The sequence below is a fragment of the Ornithorhynchus anatinus genome, chromosome 10 (assembly GCF_004115215.2).
Source record: "Ornithorhynchus anatinus isolate Pmale09 chromosome 10, mOrnAna1.pri.v4, whole genome shotgun sequence".
In the NCBI taxonomy this organism is placed as follows: domain Eukaryota; kingdom Metazoa; phylum Chordata; class Mammalia; order Monotremata; family Ornithorhynchidae; genus Ornithorhynchus; species Ornithorhynchus anatinus.
Genome location: NC_041737.1, coordinates 53,922,065 through 53,943,750, shown reverse-complemented (window position 1 = coordinate 53,943,750; position 21,686 = coordinate 53,922,065).

Genomic DNA, 21,686 nt, shown 5'->3' with positions numbered 1-21,686 from the left:
TTTAGGAGCAAATTAATGTTGGTATTTGTTAAGCGCTTATGTGTGCAGAGCACTGTTCTGAGCGCTGAGGTAGATACGGAGTCATCAGGTTGTCCCACACAAGGCTCACAGTCTTAATCCTCATTTCCCAGATGAGGGAACTGAGGCCCAGAGAAGTGAAGTTACTCTCCCACAGTCACACAGCGGACAAGTGGCAGAGCCGGGATTCGAACCCGTGACCTTTGACTCCCAAGCCCGGGCTCTTTCCACTGAGCCAAGGGCCCTTCTCAGTGATGAGCTGGGGAGGAGGGGGTGATCCGAAGAGGAGCTTTGAGGAGGGGGAACTGGTGGCCTGTGGCCCAGAGGAAGCAGTCAAGGGAACTTGTCACAACATGTCCCGCCTCAGGCCCACTTCACTTTGTGAGGAAATTTCCCCACTGGGCTTCCTTATCCCTGAGGATTCTTCAGAGATCAACAAAGAGATGAAGGCTTTACAATTAGCAACAACCCAGCCCTCACCTGCGCCCCGCTGAAGTGCCTTTCAAAGTAAATAAAATTGTTTATCTTAAGGCATAATCGTTGTCCCTTCTGCCCCTCCACCTTAACTCTCCCAAAATAGGTGAGAAAAACAGCAGGGCCCGAGGCACGGAGCCCAGGTTCTAATCACAATGAAGATTGTGAGCCCTACGTGGGACAACCTGATGACCCCGTATCTCCCCCAGCGCTTAGAACAGTGCTCTGCACATAGTAAGCACTTAACAAATACCAACACTGTTATTATTATTATTACTATTATTAATCGCGGCTCCGCCACTTGACTGTCGTGTGATCTCGGACGAGTCACTGAACTTCTCTGTGCCCCAGTTTCCTCATCTGTAAAATTGGTGATTAGAAACCTGTTTTCCTTCCTCCTTAGACCGTGAGCCCCGTGTGGGACAGGGATCGTGTCCGACCTGAATATTTATCATCTACCCCAATTTTTAGTCCAGTGCTTGGCACATAGGAAGTGCTTAACAAATATTATTAGTAGCAGTTGTATTGTTCACCCTATTTCCTCTTTTCTGCCATTACCCCCGCTCGGCTCTCCCTTAGCCCTCTCTGAACAGTCTCTTCCTTGGCAACAGTTAGAGAAGCAGCATGGCTCAGTGCAAGAGGCCGCGCTTGGGAGTCAAAGGTCACGGGTTCGAATCCCGGTTCTGCCACTTGTCGGCTGTGTGACTGTGGGCAAGTCACTTCTCTGTGCCTCAGTTACCTCATCTGGAAAATGGGGATTAACTGTGAGCCTCACGTGGGACAACCTGATTACCCTGTATCTACAGCAGTGCTTAGAACAGTGCTCTGCACATAGCAAGTGCTTAACAAATATCAACATTATTATTATTATTATTAAATTCTCCCTTACCTGTCTCCTCTCCAAATAACCCCACTTCTTGTCCCCTTCCTTCAAGCACTACAAACATCACAGCCTTTCCTGGACAAGCGACTTACCTAGTCTTCGATTTTCCCCAACTTCCTGGATGGGGTTTTTTGGTTTTTTAGTGATATTTTGTTAAGTGTTTATTAAGGCACTGCGCCAAGCCCGGGGGTAGATACAAGACAATCAGGTTGGACACAGTCCATGTCCCTCATGGGGCTCACGGTCTTAATCCCCATTTTACAGATGAGGTAACTGAGGCACAGAGAAATCAGGTGACTTGTCCAAGGTCACACAGCAGAGACGTGTCAGAGGTGGGATTAGAACCCAGGTCCTTCTGACTCTCAGGCCCGTGCACTATCCAGTAAGTCATGCTACTTCTCTTATTAAACTCCCCATTGCTCTCCTCAAGCCTTCGAGGGACACAACTTCCTCTTATCATATTAATAATAATAACAGTATTGTTTAAGGGCTTATTTTATGGCAAGCGCTGTTCTAAGCACTAGTGTAAACAGAATGCAATAATAATTGATACAGTCCCTGTCTCTCATGGGGCTCACCGTCTAAGGGGGAAATGGGTAATTAATCCCCATTTTACAGGTGAGAAAACTGAGGCACAGAGAAGTTAAGTAATAATAATAATGTTGGTATTTGTTAAGCACTTACTATGTGCGGAGCACTGTTCTTAGCTCTGGGGTAGATACAGGGTCATCAGATTGTCCCACATGAGGCTCACAGGTAATCCCCATTTTACAGATGAGGTAACTGAGGCACCGAGAAGTTAAGTGACTTGCCCACAGTCACACAGCTGACAAGTGGCAGAGTCGGCATTCGAACCCATGACTTCGGACTCCTCAAAGCCAAAGAGCAGGCAAGTGGCAGAGCTGGGATTAGAACGCAGGTCCTCTGACTCCCAAGCCCGGGCTCTTTAAGCCACGCTGCTTCTCAATTTATACTACTTTATGCCTAGCCTCTGCACTGTGATACGAATGTATATTGAATAAGAACAATCCATTATTTGTTCAACTGCTTAGATCTAATATGTTAGTTTCTTATCCTGCATTCTTCTACTTTCATTATCTATAATTAATCAGTGGCATATATTGAGCGCTAAACGCTTGAGAGAGTTCAACACAACAGAACTGGAAGATACATTCCTGGCTCATAATTAGATTTAGTCTTTCTTCCCCGTAAAACTGTAAACTCCTTGAGGGCGGAGAACGTGTCTTGCTACTGTTGAAATCTCCTTAGTGTAAAGCCTGTGATTGAATAAGCACCCAAGAAACCCCAGTGATTAAATTCTCAGTTTCCAAACTTCTTTGTCCCCCTTACTTTCTGCTTCCAAAACTTCTGGACAGAGAAAAGGGCGGTACTGAAGTCGAGTGACAAAAATTGGTTAACTCTGTTTTGTTTTGTCTCATGAAGTTGCTACGGGCTCCGGAGTTGAACGACCCAATCTTCGTTCCAATCTTCGTCCCAATCTTCTGGGACGATGTCCTCACGCTAGTGTGAACAAAGTTTTGCCTCTGAGGACCATTTAAAAGGAAGTCCTCAGATGGGAAAGTTACAGCCCATCGTGGAACCATCTGCTGGAAGTTTTTCTTCAACAGGAGCTGGAGTCCCAAGCTACGAGGGAAAAGCCAGAAATAGAAAAGGTAATAATAATAACTGTGGAATTCGTTAAGATCAAAATAGTGGGGTTTGTTAAGCACTTACTATGTGCCAGGCACTGTAGTAAGCACTGGGGTGGGTGCAAGCGAATCCGGTTGGGGAGAGTCCCTGTCCGTTGATTGATTGAGATACATTCATTCATTCACAGGGCTTACTGTGTGCAGAGCACTGTACTAAGCGCTTGGGAGAGTACGGTATAACAATAAACAGACACATTCCCTACCCACAGCGAGCTTACAGTCGAGAGGGGGAAACAGACTTTAAAATAAAGAAATTACAGATATGTACATAATCTAAATTTACAGTCTTAATCCCCATTTTACAGATGAGATAACTGAGGCACAGAGAGGTGAACTGACTTGCCCAAGGTGGTGAAGCTGGGATTAGAACCCAGGTCCTTCTGACCCCCAGGCCCATGTTCTATGCACTAGGCCACGCTGCTTCTCCGTGCCAGGCACTGTACTAAGCGCTGGGATAGATACATGCTAATTAGACACAGTCCCTCTCCTACATGGGGCTCACAATTTTAATCCCCATTGTACAGATGAGGTAATTGAGACAGGGAGAAGTGAATCGGCTTGCCCAAGGTCACACAGCAGACAAGTGGCAGAGCCGGGCTTAGAACTCAGGTCCTCTGACTCCCAGGCCCGTGTTTTTTCCGCTAGGTCACGCTGCTTTTTTACATTTAATTCTGGGTTGCCGTGGGGTGTCATTTATTTCTCGTCAGTCACAGGGACCTTTGCCCTCCCTCTGGGCATGACCATGGTCTGGCTCTGGGGAGGCCCTAGAACCGGAAGAAGGTACCGAGAGTTTCCCTCGACGGGCCTCAGTTCCTCCTGATGAAAGGGAAAAAAAAATGATCCTCATATCTCAGTTCTCAATTCCAAAACACCGTGTTTGAAAGAACCGCTCAAACCTCTCATCCTCTCACTCCTCCAGAGAGACCAGCGAAGCAACGTGGCCCAATGGATAGAGCCCGGGCCTGGGAATCAGAAGGACCTGAGTTCTAGTTCCGGCTCTGCCACTTGTCTGCTGTGTGACCCGAGCAAGTCACTTCACTTCTCTGAGCCTCGGGTACTCTGTAAAATGGGAATTAAGGCTGTGAGCCCCACGTGGGACAGGGACTGTGTCCAACTCGATTTGCTTGAATCCACCCCAACGCTCAGTACGGCGCCTGGCATATAGTGAGCGCTTAACAAAGACTACTAGTATTATTATCCAGTACTTAACAAATACCATAATCTTCATATCCCACAGCCCTGGATCGCCTGCACAGTCGTCCTCCTTTGCTCTTATACTTGAATTGCAGAACGCCCCTGGGGAAATCTAAATATTAGGCCGACTGTCCAAGTTTGTTCTTGGTTGTTTTAATTTTACTCTCTCCTCTGCCTAGCGAAACTGTTTCTCTTCCCTTATTGACACCCATGCCCATCGCCCTCGCCAGTTGCTCCAGACATTTAACTCCCTCCTCAGGCCTCCTGTCTCCCCGCCTCTCCCATCCCTTCCTCTCAATGATCTATCTACTTTATTAAGAAAATTAATACCATCAAGTGTGAGCTCCCTAAAATCATCCCTGTCCCTCCTCTGGCTCAGATGAATGGAGTGGAAAGAGCAAGGGCTTGGGAGTCAGAGGTCGTGGGTTCTGATCCCGGCTCTGCCACTTGTCAGCTGGGTGACTTTAAGCAAGTCACCTCTCTATGCCTCAGTTACTTCATCTGTAAAATGGAGATTAAGACTGTGAGCCCCACATGAGACAACCCGATAACCTTGTATCTACCCCAGTGCTTAGAGTAGTGCCTGGCACATAGTAAGCACTTAAGAAATACGATCATTATTATCTTCACAGGGGTCCCTCGTCCTTGTCTCAATCCTCAGGAGCCATGGATGCGACCCAGATCCTGCGGGAAGAGCTGACGTGCGCCGTCTGCCTGGGCTACTTCACCGACCCGGTGACCATCGACTGCGGACACAGCTTCTGCCGGGGCTGCCTGGCCGGCAGCTGGAGGCCATCGGCGGCCAGCCCCCTGTCGTGCCCCGAGTGCCGCAGGCCGTCCGAGCCGCGGGATCTCCGGCCCAACCTGCGGCTGGGGAAGCTGGCGGCCGTCGTCCGCAGGGCCGGACCCCGCTCCCTGCTGGGCCGCAGCCGGCCGGAGGATGACGAACAGGTGGACGACGAGGACGAGGACGAGGATAAGGACAAGGACGAGGACAAGGAGAAGGAGGAAGGACGGCAGCCCCGGCGTCGGGGGCTGTGTGAGCGGCACCGGCAGGCCCTGAAGCTGTTCTGCCGGAAGGACGAGGCCCCGTTGTGCGTGGCCTGTCTCGGGGAAGGCGGGCACGGGGACCACCCCATCAGTCCCCTCCAGGAAGCCGCCGAGGATTGCAAGGTGAGGCGGCGGGGCAGAAATCTCGGGTCCCCCCAGGATGGCCCTCCCGGCCCACCTCCAGCCTGGGACCGCCTCATCGCCATTGACCTTTGACCTCTATGTTTGTCTTGCAGGTGATGATCGAAGAGACTCTGGCGAAGCTATGGAAGGACCTGGAAAAGGCTCAGCGATTTCTGGCTTTGAGGAGAACCAAAGCCGCACTGTGGAAGGTAAGTGACCTTCTCTATGTCCCGGGAATCTGGGGAGAGGGGTGCCATTGGCGAGCCCTCTCTGAACGCTCAATCGATCAATCATTTTTCTCGAGAGTGTACTCTGTGTGGGAGTACTGTACTAGGCGCTCGAGAGAATATGACATAACAGAGTTGGTAGACACATTCCCATGTAGACACAGGAGAAAAGAGAGTTTGCCTGCCCTAAATCTGTATCTACGTAATTCTCCACATGGGGAATGAACGCTTACCATTCTCTCTGAGGACTGTCAGGAGGGAGAGACGTTTAAGAGTCGCTGCGGTTACCAAGACCCTGCCAGAAGGGAAGAGGTTTGGGAGCCAATCTATCCGTCAATAGTATTTATTAAACACTAACTGTGTGCGCGGTGCTGTACGAAGCTCTTGAGAGGGTACAACACAACAGAGTTGGTAAACGTGTTCCCTGCCCGCAATGAGCTTATAAACTTAATACTGATAATAATAACAGAATTTGTTAAGCACTTACTATGTGCCAAGCAATGTACTACTATGTGCTGCAGTGGGAAAAAAAGGAAATAATAATAATAACGTTGGTATGTGCCAAGCACTGTTCTAAGCGCTGGAGTAGATACAGGGTAATCAGGTTGTCCCACATGAGGCTCACAGTCTTAATCCCCGTTTTAACAGATGAGGTCACTGAGGCACCGAGAAGTTAAGTGACTTGCCCAAAGTCACGCAGCAGACAAGAGGCGGAGCCGGGATTAGAACCCATGACCTTCTGACTCTCAGGCCCGGGCTCTATCCACTTCTTTATAACTAACTGCTGTTTTGTTGGGTTTTTTTTTTTTACCATGACGTATCTCTGTAGGAGAGGGTGGAGCATCAGAAATTAACCATCCAGATGGAATTTGGGAAGATACGGGGCTTCCTGGCCGAGGAGGAGACGCGGCAACTTCGTAGACTGGCGTTGGAGGAGGAGGCGATTCTGCGGAGATTGACGGACAGTGAGAGCCACATATCTCAGCAGAGCTCCGCCCTGAGAAGGGTGATTGGAGAACTGGAGGAGAAGTGTGAGAAACCGGATCTGGAGCTGCTGCAAGTGAGGCTGGGGGGAAAACGGGGCTGGGGGGAAATCTGGGAGAAGGAGGGAAGAGGGGGATGGCAGAGGCTATCCCTTCGACTTGTAGAGCCGGGAGGATCTAAGGACGGACGGTGTCCCTGGACCGCAGGGAATCCGCAGGCTAGAAGACGGCAGCGGGCGTAAGGGACACAGGCCTGACAACGACAGGATTAGGGACAGACTTGCCCCCATCCCACTCTTAGTGGGCCAGGGTCCTGACAGAGGGGAAGTCCTGGGCAGAGGGATTGAGGCCCTGTCCTCGTACTCTGCGAAATCTCCAGCTTCCAATTCACATTTCAGGAAGCTGGCATTAGTGTTTAGTGGTTGGAGGAGAGTTAGGAGAGACGTTCTGAGCTTATGGTCTAGAGGGGGAGACGGATAATAGTATAAATAGTTTAGAACGTATGAATTTGTATCACACGTAAAGAGGTCAGGCTTATGCTCCTCCCACTAGACTGTAACCTTCTTCCTCTAGACTGTGAGCTCATTGTGGGAAGGAAACATGTCTACCAACTCTGTTAAACTGTACTCTCCCAAGCTCTCAGTACACAGAGCCTTAGAATGTAACGAAACAGCAGGGAACGAAGTTTCTGAGTCCCTACGGACCCCAAAGTTTAAACCTCGCGAGCCTCTGTGGTCCTATGTTTTGTAATTCACCCCACTGCTACAGCATTTTAGTGCAGATCCTAATACTCTGCTGCTTCTCTTACCTGTAATTTGTTTTACTGCCTACTTACCCTATTGCAACTCCTGACTGCTTGAAACTGTGCCCATAATAAGCGCTCAGTAAACCCCATTGCTCGATTGACTAATTCTCACTGCTAATACTAGTAATTATGGCATCTGTCAAGCTCTAAACTGTGTCAGGAACTTTTCTAAGAGCTGGGTAGATTCGAGTCAATCGGGTCAGACACAGTCCCTGTCTCACACTAGATTCGTAGTCTAAGTAGGAAGGAGAACCGGAATTTCATCCCCAATCAGTTGAGTAAACTGAGGCACAGAGAACTTTCCCAAAGTCACCCAGCAAGCAAGCGGTGGAGATGGGATTAGAGCCAGGCCCACTAAGCTTCGCTGCTTCTCAACCAAGGAACCCAGGGATGCAACACTTACACTCTCTCTCTCTCTCTCTCTCGTTTCTCCCTTTGTAGGGCGTGAAGACCCTTCTAAGCAAGTATGTGCCCATCCCGGATCCTCCTCGGGGTGGGGGGGACTAGTTCTGCGACGTGAGGTGGAGGGAGACCCTAATGGGTCTTTCTTCTCAGGTCTGAGGCCACGGAGCTGCGTATACCCCAAGACGTGTCCGTGGAGCTGAGGAGCGTGTGCTACGTGTTCGGGATGAGGGAGATACTGTGGAAATTCCAAGGTGAGAGCAGTCTGGTGGGATGGGACCCCTTTAAAACGTGTTTTTTCAGAGAACTGCCCCAAGTGGGGGCAAGGAGTGCTACGAGGCACTTTCCATCCACCCCATTTGATGTCAACCCTCGTCTGCCCCTCAGTGCCCGTGACGTTGGATGAAAACACGGCCCACCCGTGCCTGGTGCTGTCGGACGATCGGCAGAGTGTGAGCTACAGTCCCCAACGGCGGGATCTCCCGGACGACCCCGAACGATTCGACCGTTGTCCCTTCGTTCTGGGCTCTCAGCGCTTCACCTCCGGGAGACACTTCTGGGAGGTGAAGACCGAACATAGCCCCGAGTGCATTCTTGGAGTCTGCGAAGAGAAGAGGGCCCGCAAGGGAAGCCTCGACCTGGCTCCTCTACATGGATTTTGGACGGTGGTGATGAAGGACGGACATTTTTTGTCTTCCAAGACTCGTTTCTTCCTGAGGAGTCCCCCCAGAGTTGTGGGCATTTACCTGGACTATCGCGCCAGAATGGTTTCTTTTTATAATATGACCGACAGAACCCACTTATATACGTACAAGGGCTTTCCTTTCTCGGGGCCTCTTCGTCCTGTCTTCGCACCTTGTATCCGAATGGGGGAGAAAAGTGCGGGTCCTATCGGCATTTTCCAGGGGATTAGGGCTTCCTAAAGGGATATTTCCTTTGCTACCCTCAGTTCCGAGAGAAAGGGAGGATGCTGAGAGAGGGAGAGGGAGGAGAATGTTTTCACTGTCATTCAACCCCAAGGTGATGTGAGTTAGAGGCCCGTTAATAAAGCCAGTGACCAAATACTTTGCATATGTGTGTGTGTGTTTCTCTCACAAGTCCCTTTCTGCCATTTTAATGTCTATTTCCCCCTCTGGATTGTAAACTCTTTGTGGGCAGGGAACATATCTGTTTTATTGTTCTATTTTACTCTCCCTAGAGCTGAGTTCTCTGCGGCACACAGTAACCTCTCAATTATCGTTGTCATTCCGCCCTGAGGCGAGATGAGTTTTTGCCCAGTTAATAAAGCCTAGGATCGAATAATTCGCTTTGGCCTATGTGTTTCTCTCACAAGTCACTTTCCTCTATGTTAACGTCCGTCTCCCCGTCTAGACTGTGAACTCTCTGTGGGCAGGGAACGTATCTGCCAACTCTTTATACTCTACTCTCCCAAGCGCTTAATACAGTGCTCTGCACGCAGTAAACGCCCAATAAATGTGAGTGATTGATTCTCATTGCTTTTCAGCTTTGAGGTGAGGTGAGTTTTTGCCCAGTTAATAAAGCCAGTGACAGAATAATTCGTATATGTGAATGTGTTTCTCTCACAAGCCACTTTCCGCCGCCATACTAATGTCTGTCTCCTCATTTAGACTATAAGGTCATTGTGGGCAGGGATCTTGTCTACCAAATCTTTTGTATTATACTCTCCCAAGAGCTTAGCACAGTGTTCTGCACACGAGCGCTCCATAAATACCACTGGTTTTAAAAAAACAACACCTTGAAATTGATTCACATCGTGTTAACACCACAGCCACTGTAAACAGGTAGCTATATTATTCCTATCTTGAGTTTATGTATTCAACTGTATAGTCAGCCATTCCATCTTGACGTATTCATCTGAATTCCTGATTTCATCCCTGTTCTTCTTTTCGCTCCCTCTGCTTGTGTTTGAGCTGTTCGAGTGTTGTACTCTCCTAAGCGCTTAGTAGAGTGACTGTGAGCCCCATGTGGGACAGGGACTGTGTCCAACCGGGTTACCTAGAATCTTGTATCTACTTTAGCATGTATGTGCTGCGGTGGGGAGATGGGAGAAAGCCAAAAGAACAATACAAACATATTTCATTTTAGAAATGTGCCCCTTAGTTCAGAAGAAGAAACGACAACCGGAGAAACATTTTAGCCTAATGGGAAAAAACCGGGCTCGGGAGTCACGGGACCACCCTTCTAATCTCGGCTGCACCCTTGTCTGCCGTTTGATCTTGGGCAAGTCACTTCACTTCTCTGTGCCTCATCTGTGAAATGGGGATAAAGTACCTGTTCTATCTCGACTTAGATTGTGACCCCGTGTGGGACAGGGAATGAATCCGATCTGCATATACTCTGTCTACTTCGGTATGCTACATAGGAAGCACTTAATAAGTACCGTAAAAAAAAAAAAAGAAGCCATCCCTGCCTAATCAACCCAATCGACTAATCACAACCTATTTTACCTTCCTAAAGCATTTCTTGAGCACTTTAATCTTCGCCCTCTAAACACTTGGTCAGGACCACATTAAAAGATTAGAATCCACGACCCCCAAGTCCGTGCTCTTTCCACTAAACCGTGCTCATCTCCCACTGTAGATACGAGCTAATCAGATGGACACAGTCCCCGTTCCTTATGGCACTCAGTCTGGGTAGAAGGGAGAACAAGTATTTTCTAACTATTGTTGAACTTTTAGAGAGTAGTTGAATTATTACAACTCGGCAAGAGAAAGCCCTGGATAAAGTCAGAGGCTCTTAGATCAAACAACTGGAAGAGGTTTAACACATGTAAACGAGTTCTCTCCAGTCGCTTGAACCAAAATCAGCTCCACTGATTTGGTGTTCTCTAGGTCCCTTTCGGATTGAGGAAAAACTGGCTCCTAGTTACCGGATGCTTCTGTCCCTCTTTCATTTACCCTGTTAGAAAGTGTTTTCACACAGCTGGTGTGATCCTGCGCTCCCATCCCGGTCCCCGCTTCTCCGACGAATCACTTGCTTAATTCAACTTCTGTTCTGAGAACTAGAATCGGCTGGGTGAGAAATTGCAAATTTGATGAAAACTATTAGCATCCTAGAGCTCCTAATAACCCTCCCGACCAGGCTGAAGAAAGTAACCGGCTAAGTGAGAAGTATCCCGGCCTAATGGAAAGATTTCAGGACTGACAGTCTAATTCCAACTTCTCCCACTTGCCTGCTGTGTAAGCTCGGACAAGTCACTTGACTTCTATTTGCCTCAGTCTCCCTTTTGTGAAATGGGGATAAAGTATCTGTTCTCCCTCCCTCTTGAACTGCGAGGGAGTTCCCCGGGCCCATTTAGATTATCTTCTATCTACTGCAGCTTTTAACGCTTAGTAAGCCTGTTATTATTGTTATTAGTACTGCTGTTATAGTTATTCTCATTATTATTATAATTGAAAGAGCTGTTCGGGCCAAGCCGGTCTCCGAGTAAGGAGAGAAAGGCAGCTTGAGAATGGAAAACGGGAGGCCTCACGTAAACTTTATTTCCTGTTAAACCCAACTCGAATCTATGAACTGACTTGGGACGAGCGAGGTGAAATTCCCTCTTTGGGGAGTTTGACAAAGAAGGTGGTTGAGCTTCAGACAGATCCGGAGAGCGAGAGGTGTGAACCTCCTCGTTTCCCCGACTGTGTCCGCGCCGGGGTGGGTGTGAATCCACCCGGAGAGATGTGTGGCGGGGAGGGGGTCCGGGACCCGCCAGAAGCATTTAAGGGGCCGAGAAAGCCCATCTGACCTCGGCGGTTTTCCGAGAAGGAGGAGGACCAGACCAGAGAGACAAGAAGCTCTCGAGGGGGAGGAGAAAGGCGCTCCACTGGGACCCAACCTTCGGACCGGAGCAGAGAGAATCCCAGGCCTCGAAGGGACCCAGGACGCCCGTCCCTCCCCCAGAGGGGCCACCCGCCGCCCCTTCGGACCATGGATGTCAACCAGAGCCTGCGGGAGGAGCTGACCTGCGCCGTCTGCCTGGCCTACTTCACCGACCCGGTGACCATCGACTGCGGACACAGCTTCTGCCGGGGCTGCCTGGTCGGCAGCTGGGGGTCATCGGCGGCGGCCACCCCCTTGTCGTGCCCCGAGTGCCGCAAGCCGTCCGAGCCGCGGGATCTCCGACCCAACCTGCGGCTGGGGAAGCTGGCGGCCATCGCCCGCAGGGCCGGGTCCCGCTCGCTGCTGGGCCGCAGCCGGCAGGAGGACGACGACCAGGTGGACGACGACGACGAGGACAAGGAGAAGGAGGAAGGACGGCAGCCCCGGCGTCGGGGGCTGTGTGAGAGGCACCGGCAGGCCCTGAAACTGTTCTGCCGGGAGGACGAGGTCCCGTTGTGCGTGGCCTGCCTCGGGGAAGGAGGGCACGGGGACCACCCCCTCAGTCCCCTCCAGGAAGCCGCCGAGGATTGCAAGGTGAGGCGGCGGGGTACAATTCGTGGGTCCCCCCAGGATGGCCCTCCCGGCCCACCTCCGGCCTGGGACCGCCTCATCGTCATTGACCTTCGACCTCTGTGCTTGTCTTGCAGGTGAAGATCGAAGGGTCACTGGCAAACCTATGGAGGGATCTGGAAAAAGCTCAGCAATTTCTGTCTTTGATAAGAACCAAATCTGAATTGTGGAAGGTAAGTGACTTTCTCTAAGTCCCAGGAGTTTGAGGAGAGGTGCCCTCTCTGAAGGGTTTGTTCAGAGCTTTACACGTGACGGGCGTATTAACGTCGTTGTGCATTGACCGCTGGCGAAAACCTTCTTCAGAACTGACTGCTGTTTGTTTTTTGGTTTTTCTAATACTTATCTCTGTAGGAGAGAGTGCAGCATCACAACTTGACCATCCAGATGGAATTTGAGAAGATGCGAGGCTTCCTGGCCGAGGAGGAGATGCGGCAAATTCTTAGACTGACGTTGGAGGAGGAGGAGATTAAGCAGAGATTGGAAGAGAATGAGAGAAACGTATCTCAGCAGAGCCACAGCCTGAGGAAGATGATCGGAGAACTGGAGGACAAGTGTGAGAAACCGCATCTGGAGCTGCTGCAGGTGAGGCTGGGGAAAAACAGAGGCTCGGGAGGATCTGGGGGGATTCGGCATGGGCTGGCCAGGGTTCTGAAGGAAGGGGAGCCCTGGGCACTCCTGCAAGCTCTCCAGCTTTCAGGAAACTTGCATTGGCGTCCTTTGTTTAGTCTGTGGCGTAATAACGATAGTATAGTACTTTTTCCTTAACTGGGAAATGTGGTTTCAATACCAGCTCTCCCTCCTATTTAGACTGTGAGCCCGTGGACTCTGTGGAAATCCAATTCTTTATTTCGGTATTTACCCACCTCCACCCTCCACGCCACTGATGTGCATATTTTCGTACTCTGTTGCTTCCCCTACCTGTTATTTATTTTACTGTTTACTTACTCTACTGCAATCTCCTGACTGCCTGAAACAGTGCACTCGATAAATACCACTGTTTGACCGACTGATTCTCTTTGCTAATAATAATAATTCTGATATTTTTGTCAAGAGCCTACTAATTTCTAAGCGCTGGGGTAGATACAAGTTAATCAGGTCGAACACAGTCCCTGTCCCACATGAAAGTCTAGGAAGGAGAACAGGAATTTCATCCCAATTGAGGAAACTGAGGCACGGAGAAGTGACTATTCCAAAGTCACTCATCAGGCAAGCGATGGAGCAGGGATTAGGCTAGGCTGCTTCTCAACAAAGGAAGCCAGGGATGCACCCCTTATTCTCTCTTCTCCCCTTGCAGGACGTGAGGACCCTTCTGAGCAGGTATGTGTCAATCTCGGATCCTCCTCGGGGGGCTAGTGCTATGGCTTGGGGTCGGAGCTCATGGAGCTACTAATGGGGCTCTTTCTTCTCCTCAGGTCTGAGGCCACGGAGCTGCATGTACCCCAAGACGTGTCCGTGGAGCTGAGGAGCGTGTGCTACGTGTTCGGGATGAGGGAGATGCTGTGCAGGTTCCAAGGTGAGAGCAGCCTGGTCGACTTTAAAACTGGCGTTCAGAAATGCTTTTGGCAGGGAACGTGTCTTCCCACGTCTGTTGTATTGTACTCTCCTAAACGCTTAGTACAATGCTCTGCGCACAGTAAACACTCAAAAAATAGGATTAAGAAGGACAATGGGGATGGGAGGAGTGAATGGAACTTCAAAATATCGCGTTGGAGTTCAAGAAACAGAGATTTATGTTATATCTCTAAAATCCATATTCCAACTTACCTCCCAAATTGATCACATTTGGTGGGGAGGAAAGAAGTCAGAAATCTAAGGGAAGAGAAATGTGTTCCGAGTTCAATCCGAATGCACCACCACCATGGTTTCTGGGGGGCCTTGTCTACCAATTCTAGTGTACTTTTTCCAAGAAGGAAATCAGGGAGGTAAGTTAGGAGGGCACAAAATGAGTGCTACGAGTCATTTTCCACCCACCCCATTTGATGTCGACCCCTGTCTTCCCCGCAGTGCCCATGACGTTGGATGAAAACACGGCCCACCCGTGCCTGGTGCTGTCGGACGATCGACAGAGTGTGAGCTACAGTCCCCAACGGCGGGATCTCCCGGACGACCCCGAACGATTCGACCGTTGTCCCTTCGTTCTGGGCTCTCAGCGCTTCACCTCCGGGAGACACTTCTGGGAGGTGAAGACCGAACACAGCCCCGAGTGCATTCTTGGAGTCTGCGAAGAGACGAGGTCCCGCAAGGGAAACCTCGAGCTGGCTCCTCTACACGGATTTTGGACGGTGGCATTGAAGAATGGATTTTTTTGTTCTTCCAAGACTCGTTTCTTCCTGAGGAGTTCCCCCAAAATCGTGGGCATTTACCTGGATTATCACGCCAACGTGGTGTCCTTTTATAATATGAACAACAGAACTCACTTAAATACGTACAAGGACATTCCCTTCTCGGGGCCTCTTCGTCCTCTCTTTGCACCTTGTATCCAAATGGGGGAGAAAAGTGCCGGTCCCGTTGGCATTTTCCCGGGGATGAGGGCGTCCTAGGGGAGCATATCCTCGTCTCCACAAGGAGACCACGTTGACTCTCTTTTCTCAGTCCCAAGGGAAAGGGAGGGGGGCGGGTGAGGGAGCGGGAGGGAGGGAGGGAGGGAGGGAGGGAGGGAGGGAGGACTAAATAATCCGTCTGTGTGAGTGTTTCTCTCACAAGTCACTTTCCGTGGGTCTTTTGGCAGGGAACGTGTCTTCCCACATCTGTTGTATCGTATTCCCCTAAACGCTTAGTACAATGCGCTGCCCACAGTAAGCGCTTAAAAGATATGATTAAGACTCTTAATCTTCAACAACTTCAACAATGGGGGTTGAAGTTCAAGAAACACAGAATTATGTTATGAGCTCATTCAATAAAGTTAATCAAATAATTCAATTATGCGTGTATTTTCTTCCATGAATGATGCTGGGCTGGCTCTCTTCAGTACACTCAATAACAACATGAACTAAACTTCCTTTAATAGGAAGTTTTAATAATCTAATATTTATTTTAATAAATAATTAATAATCGGAACGCACACCTACTGAACGCACCAATTCCGGGCGCTTAGGAGGGATCTCTGCCCTGAAAGTATTTACAAAAGGGGAGATTCTCAATCTAGAAGCGGGGGAATCAGAATCAATGAAATCGGATGGTTTATTGCAAAAATAAATAAATGGATTCAGGATTGGGGAAGGTGGGATTTTGGAGAGCCTTAGCAATGGGGATACCAATACCAATCCTCTTAACTCCTAGTAAGAGGAGAAAGTGAGCTTCTGCCCTGAAATCGGGACAGTTCCAAAACCACGAGCAACACAAAAGGAACTATGGCTTTTCCCATAAATCAGGCAGCTGATTAAAAAATCAAAACAACAAAAACCACCACAATTTCGGAGACCCTTATCTATCTTGGGAGGCGGCCCGAAGCCCCCAGCACTTAAAATCGTGCCTGGAACATAGTGTGCGCTTAACGAAAGCCATAAAAACATTCAACAACTAACAAATGAGCAGAGAAACTAGTCACAAAAGCTTGCTAACACCCATTTATTCAGCACCAACGCCTAAGCGTCACTTAGTTCGTAGGCATTTAGCGGGTAATTAAGCGGGGCAGACGACCGAACGAAGAGTAGATCCAAAATAATTAGATTCGACACAGTCTGACCCTCGCGGGTCTTTTAAGAGGTAGGAAGCCTTCCTTCTGGAGATCGTCAATATAATTTTTTATGGGGGGACTGTTTTTTGCGTCAGGGTGGTACGAGAATTCTAGGAATAAATTAGGGATTTTGACCTCTCTTTAAAAATTCATAGTGAGGAGGATATGTGCCACGTCTTCACTGTGCGTTTACGGTGGGAAGAGCACTCTGTTAAGCGCTTGGGAAAGTACGTTTCAACAGAGCTGGTAGAGGCAATCCCTGTTCTAGGAAAGTTTAATAATTGTGGAGTTTGTTAAGAGTCTACTAAAAAAAATTAAATGGTGGTATTTGTTAAGCGCGTACTATGTGCAAAGCACTGTTCTAAGCGCTGGGGGATATAAGGTGATCAGGTTGTCCCACGTGGGGCTCACAGTTTTAATCCCCATTTTACAGATGAGGTACCTGAGGCACAGAGAAGTTAATAATAATAATAATAATGTTGGTATTTGTTAAGCGCTTACTATGTGCAGAGCACTGTTCTAAGCGCTGGGGTAGATACAGGGTAATCAGGTTACCCCTCATGAGGCTCACAGTCTTAAATTCCCATTTTACAGATGAGGCACAGAGAAGCGAAGTGACCTGCCCAAAGTCACACAGCTGGCAAGCGGCGGAGCCGGGATTAGAACCCACGACCTCTGACTCTCAAGCCCGGGCTCTTTCCAATGAGCCACGCTGCTTCTCTACTATATCTCCGGCACTGTACTAAGTGCTGGAATAGGTGTAGCATAATCAGATCAGACACAATCCCTATACCCCGTGGAGTTCACAGTCTAAGAGGGAGGAAGATCAGGTATTTCATCATTTTACAGATGCAGAAATTGACATACAGAGGCGTTAAATGAGGTCACCCAGCAGGCAAGTGGCAGAGTCGAGATTAGAACCCTTGACTCGTAGCTCTTTCCACTAGGCCTCGCTGCTTTCCTAAAGTCGTCGATTACTTGGCTTCTTCTCTTTACGCCTTTACTAGGCGTAAACGTTAATGTTTTTAGCTCATTCGGGCTTCTTAACAAGTCTCCGACGCTGAGTGGCAAAGCAGACCTGGCATCGGAGAGATGATTGAGGAGGAGGGAGGGGCAAATGTGAGGGGAGGACAATTTCAAAGGCCCTCCATCACCTCTCCCTCACATTCCTGCAGCTTTCCAGGAGGTAAAAGCCTGAGCCGATGGTAGAGATCCCCCCTGACGGAAAACTCAGCAATCAGAACCGACTCGGGTGAGCTTTCCCCTAGGCATTTTAAAAATTAATATCCAGGCCTGTTTTTGCATTTATTGGACGCTTATCGTGTGCAGAACACCGTATTAAGCTCGTGGGAGGGCACGATGAAACAGTATAACAGAATTGGTAGACATGTTCCCTGCTCATAACGAGTCTAAGAAGGGGAAACGGACAGTAATATTAAGAAATTACAGATATGTACATCTGTGGGACTGAGGGAGGGGTAAATAGAGGGCAGAAATCTTTATCCCCATTTTATAGGCGAGGGAACTGAGGCGCAGAAAAGTAAAGCGATTTGCCCAAGGTAACCCAGCAGATAAATGGCGGAGTTGGGATGAGAACCCAGGTTCCAGGCATGTCATCTTTCTACGAGGACACGCTGCTTCTGAATATTGATTTTTTCCCCCATTGATAACGATTTTAGATTTTATTACAAAAACCATAGAAGACATTGCCTTTGAGACATTTGTACTCGCCTTATTATTACCCAAACTGGGTGGGTCAGGGAGTAATTATCCAGCAGCGTGGTGTAATGTGCAGAGCACGGGCCTGGGAGTCAGAAGGTCATGGGTTCTAATCTCGGCTCCCTCATGTACGTGCTGTGTGACCTTCGGCAAGTCACCTCACTTCTCTGTGCCTCAATTACCTCACATGTAAAGGGGGTATTGAGACCGTGAGCCCCACAAGGGACAGGAACTATGTCCGACTCGATTAACTTGTACCCACTCCAGTGCTTAGTACAGTGCCCGGCACATAGTAAGCGCTTAACCGATACCATCGTTATGGTTATTTTATATTGATAATAACTTGTTTACATAACCCGTAAAAGACTTCCCCTATTTCGTACTCTTTCGCCTTATTATTACCCAAACTGGGTGGGCTAGTTCATTCATTCAGTAGTATTTATTGAGCACTTACTGTGTGGAGAGCACTGTACTGAGCGCTTGGAAAGTACAATTCAGCAACAAAGAGAGACGATCCCAGCCCGCAAGGTGCTCACAATCTAGAGGGAGGGAGACAGATATCAAAACAAGTAAGCAGGCATCAATAATATCACTATAAATATAATTTTATAGACATGTATACATCAAAACAAGCAAAGAGGCATTGATCATAAATAGAATTATAGACAGGTACAAGCGCTGTGGGGTCGGGTAGAGCAAAGGGGAGTAATCATTTTAGGAGTCACCCTGAGAACAACTTCGGACTTTTCTCTGGAACCTAACGATGCCCTGCTTGGATTCTGTTTAGGTGGAGGTCAACCGTGTTCCTGATCACTTCGTTCGACACCCCCCCCCCCCCCGCCTTTTTTTTTGGATTTGATCGTCGTAGCTCATGGATATGGCGAACCTGTCCCAAAGTCTTGGGGAAGAGTTGACGTGTGCCATCTGCCTGCAATTCTTCATGTCCCCAGTAACTATTAACTGCGGACACAGCTTCTGCCAGGTCTGCCTCAACCAAACGTGGGAGGAGACGGCCGGGCCTCTTTCTTGTCCAGAATGCGAGGAAATGATGATGGTCCACAGAGACTTCAAGTCCAATCACAGGCTGGGGAAGCTAGCGAGGTTATCTAGGCAGCTCCACCTCCACTCGGGTACCCGGATCTAGGGAAGAAGCCCGCTGCGAAAGACACCAACAGGTCCTGAAACTCTTCTGCAGCGAAGAGCAGGTTCCCATCTGCGTGGCTTGTAGTCAGTCCAGGGAACACAGGACTCATAGGATAGTTCCCATAGAGGAGGCCGCCCAGGAAATTCAGGTGAGATCGCCGAGCTCTCTATCTCTCAAGATTGGGAGCTTTTCGCGGAATAACGGGGTTGATTACCCGCTGTAGAATCGGGGACGAGCCCCGATTGGGCAGGGCGGCCCGGTGCATAGAGCACGGGCCTAGGAGTCAGAAGGCCCTGGGTTCTAATCCCCGGCTCCTCCGCTTGTCTGCTACCTGACCTTGGACAAGTCACTCAGTGACCTCATCTGGAAAATGGGGATTAAGACTGAGCGCCATGTAAGACAATGCCCACCCCGATTTGCTTGTGTTCACCCCAAGCGCTTAGTACCGTGCCTGGCACATAGTAAGCGCTTAACGAATATTTATTACACCAGATGCCTGCCCACAATTAACTTACCAATTTCTTCTGCAGGAGGAGCTGCAAAGCACCCTGGAGAGTTTATGGAAATATTTGGAAGAAGTTCAGAAATTCCTAGTCCAGGAGCGGAGTAAATTTCAGCTGTGCGCGGTATGTGTTTACCTTCCTTCCGTTCTGTGATGCGGGAGAGAAGGAAGGACTGACTTATGGAGACCCAGTTGGCTCACTTCTCGTTTCTTCTTCACCCTTTTGGTGACAAGCTTTTGTTTATGGGTTGGTTTTGTTTTTTTTTTTAAATAGTACATGTTAAGTGCTTACCGTATACTAAGGAAGTACAATTCGGCAACAAATAGAGACAATCTCTACCCAACAAATAATAAATAAATGATGGCACTCGTTAAGCCCTTACTATATGCAAAGCACTGTTCTAAGCTCTAGGGAGCTTAGATTGATCAAGTGATCAAGTGATCAAGTGATCAAGTTGTCCCACGTGGGGCTCGCAGTCTTAATCCCCATTTTACAGATGATGTAACTGAGGCTCAGAAAAGTTAAGTGACCTGCCCAAAGTCACACAGCTGACAAGTAGCGGAGCCGGGATTTGAACCCATCGGGCTTACAGTCTAGAAGGGGGGAGACGCAAAACAAGTAGACGGGCATCAATAGCGTCAATATAAATGAATAGAATTGTAGATATATGCACATCATGAATAAAATAAAAAGAATAATAAATACGTACACAAGTGCTGTAGGGCAGGCAGACCAGAGGGAGGAAAGGAGAAGCAGAGGAAAAGCGGGGCTCCCCCGGAGGAGAGCTGTACAGGGCCCGGCAGACGGCAAGTACTCCACAAACGCCATAAAGACGTGTTTCAGCAGGACGTGGTGGCGAGCCGGAAACATGGGGTCAGGGGGGAATCTGAGAAGATGCGGCGCTTCCTGGTGGAGGAGGAGAACTTCCACGTGTGATGTGGTTGCTGAGACTGGAAGAGAAGAAAGAGGCTGTTGCAGAGGCTGCGGGAGAGCGAGATTCGGGCGACTCGGCTGAGCTCCTCCCTGAGACGACGGATAACGGAGTTGGAGGAGGAGCGCGAGAAACCAGACATCGACCTGCTGCGGGTCAGACCCATTTGGGGGGGAAACGAAGGGGACCGAATGCCTTCCCTTATCCCCTCTCAGTCAGTCCTATTCGTTGAGCTCTTTTTGTGTGCCGAGGACGGGACCAGGGGCTTGGGAGATTACAATACAATAGCTGGTAGTCGCTTTCCTTGGCCACCACTAATGTGATTGATTCGGGGAGATTACTAATAATAATAATAATGTCGGTATTGGTTAAGCGCTTACTATGTGCAGAGCACTGTTCTAAGCACTGGGGTAGTTACAAGGTAATCAGGTTGTCCCGCGTGGGGCTCACCGTCTTCATCCCCATTTTACCCCATGAGGTAACTGAGGTCCAGAGAAGTGAAGTGACTTGCCCACAGTCACACACAGCTGACAAGTGGCAGAGCAGGGATTCGAACCCATGATCTCTGACTCCCAACCCGGGGCTCTTGCCACTGAGCCACGCTGCTTCTCAACTAATATAAATACATTACAGATATGTACATATCCAACTGTAGTCACTGAACGCTTACAGTGTGCACAGTGCTCAGCTCTGGGGAGAGTACAATTCAACCGGAGTTTGTAGTCCAGTGGGAAAGACTTTCATTTAAAATAAAATCTGGATAGGGACCTAGTGCAGAGGGTGGGGTGAATATCGGTGCAAAGGAGAAGTGGTAGGGGAATTAAGGGCTTTGTCGGGGACGGGCTGTTTGAAGGAGATTCCCATTCATTTAATCGAATTTATTGAGCGCAGAGCTCTGTATTAAGTGCTTGGTCACATTCCCTTCCCACAACAAGTTTGCAGTCTCGCCAGCACTCGACTTTTCTGTTTTCACAACCTCCAGGCTCCATTTCTATTGGATTCAAATAAATACTAATGGCTTCTGACAGGACACTGGGGGAGAAGCGTATATATTGAGTCGATGAGTGACACTATTTTCTTTTTTCCCGGCAGGGTGGAAGAAGCCTATTGAACCGGTACAGTTCCGTTCAAGACAAGTCTAAACCGTGTTTCTTTTGAGTTGTGTGTGTACACAAGACAATTGGGATATAAGATAATCTCTCCTGCTTTCTAAAAGTGTAAAATCTGAACTCGATTAGGAAAGCAGTAGTCTAATGGAAAGAGCACGGGCCTGGGAGTCACAAGACCTGGGTTCTAATCGGTGCTCCGCCTCATCTGTCGGGTGATTTTTTGGGCAAGTCATTCATTCAGTGACTTCAATTCAATTCATTCAATCAATCATATTTAC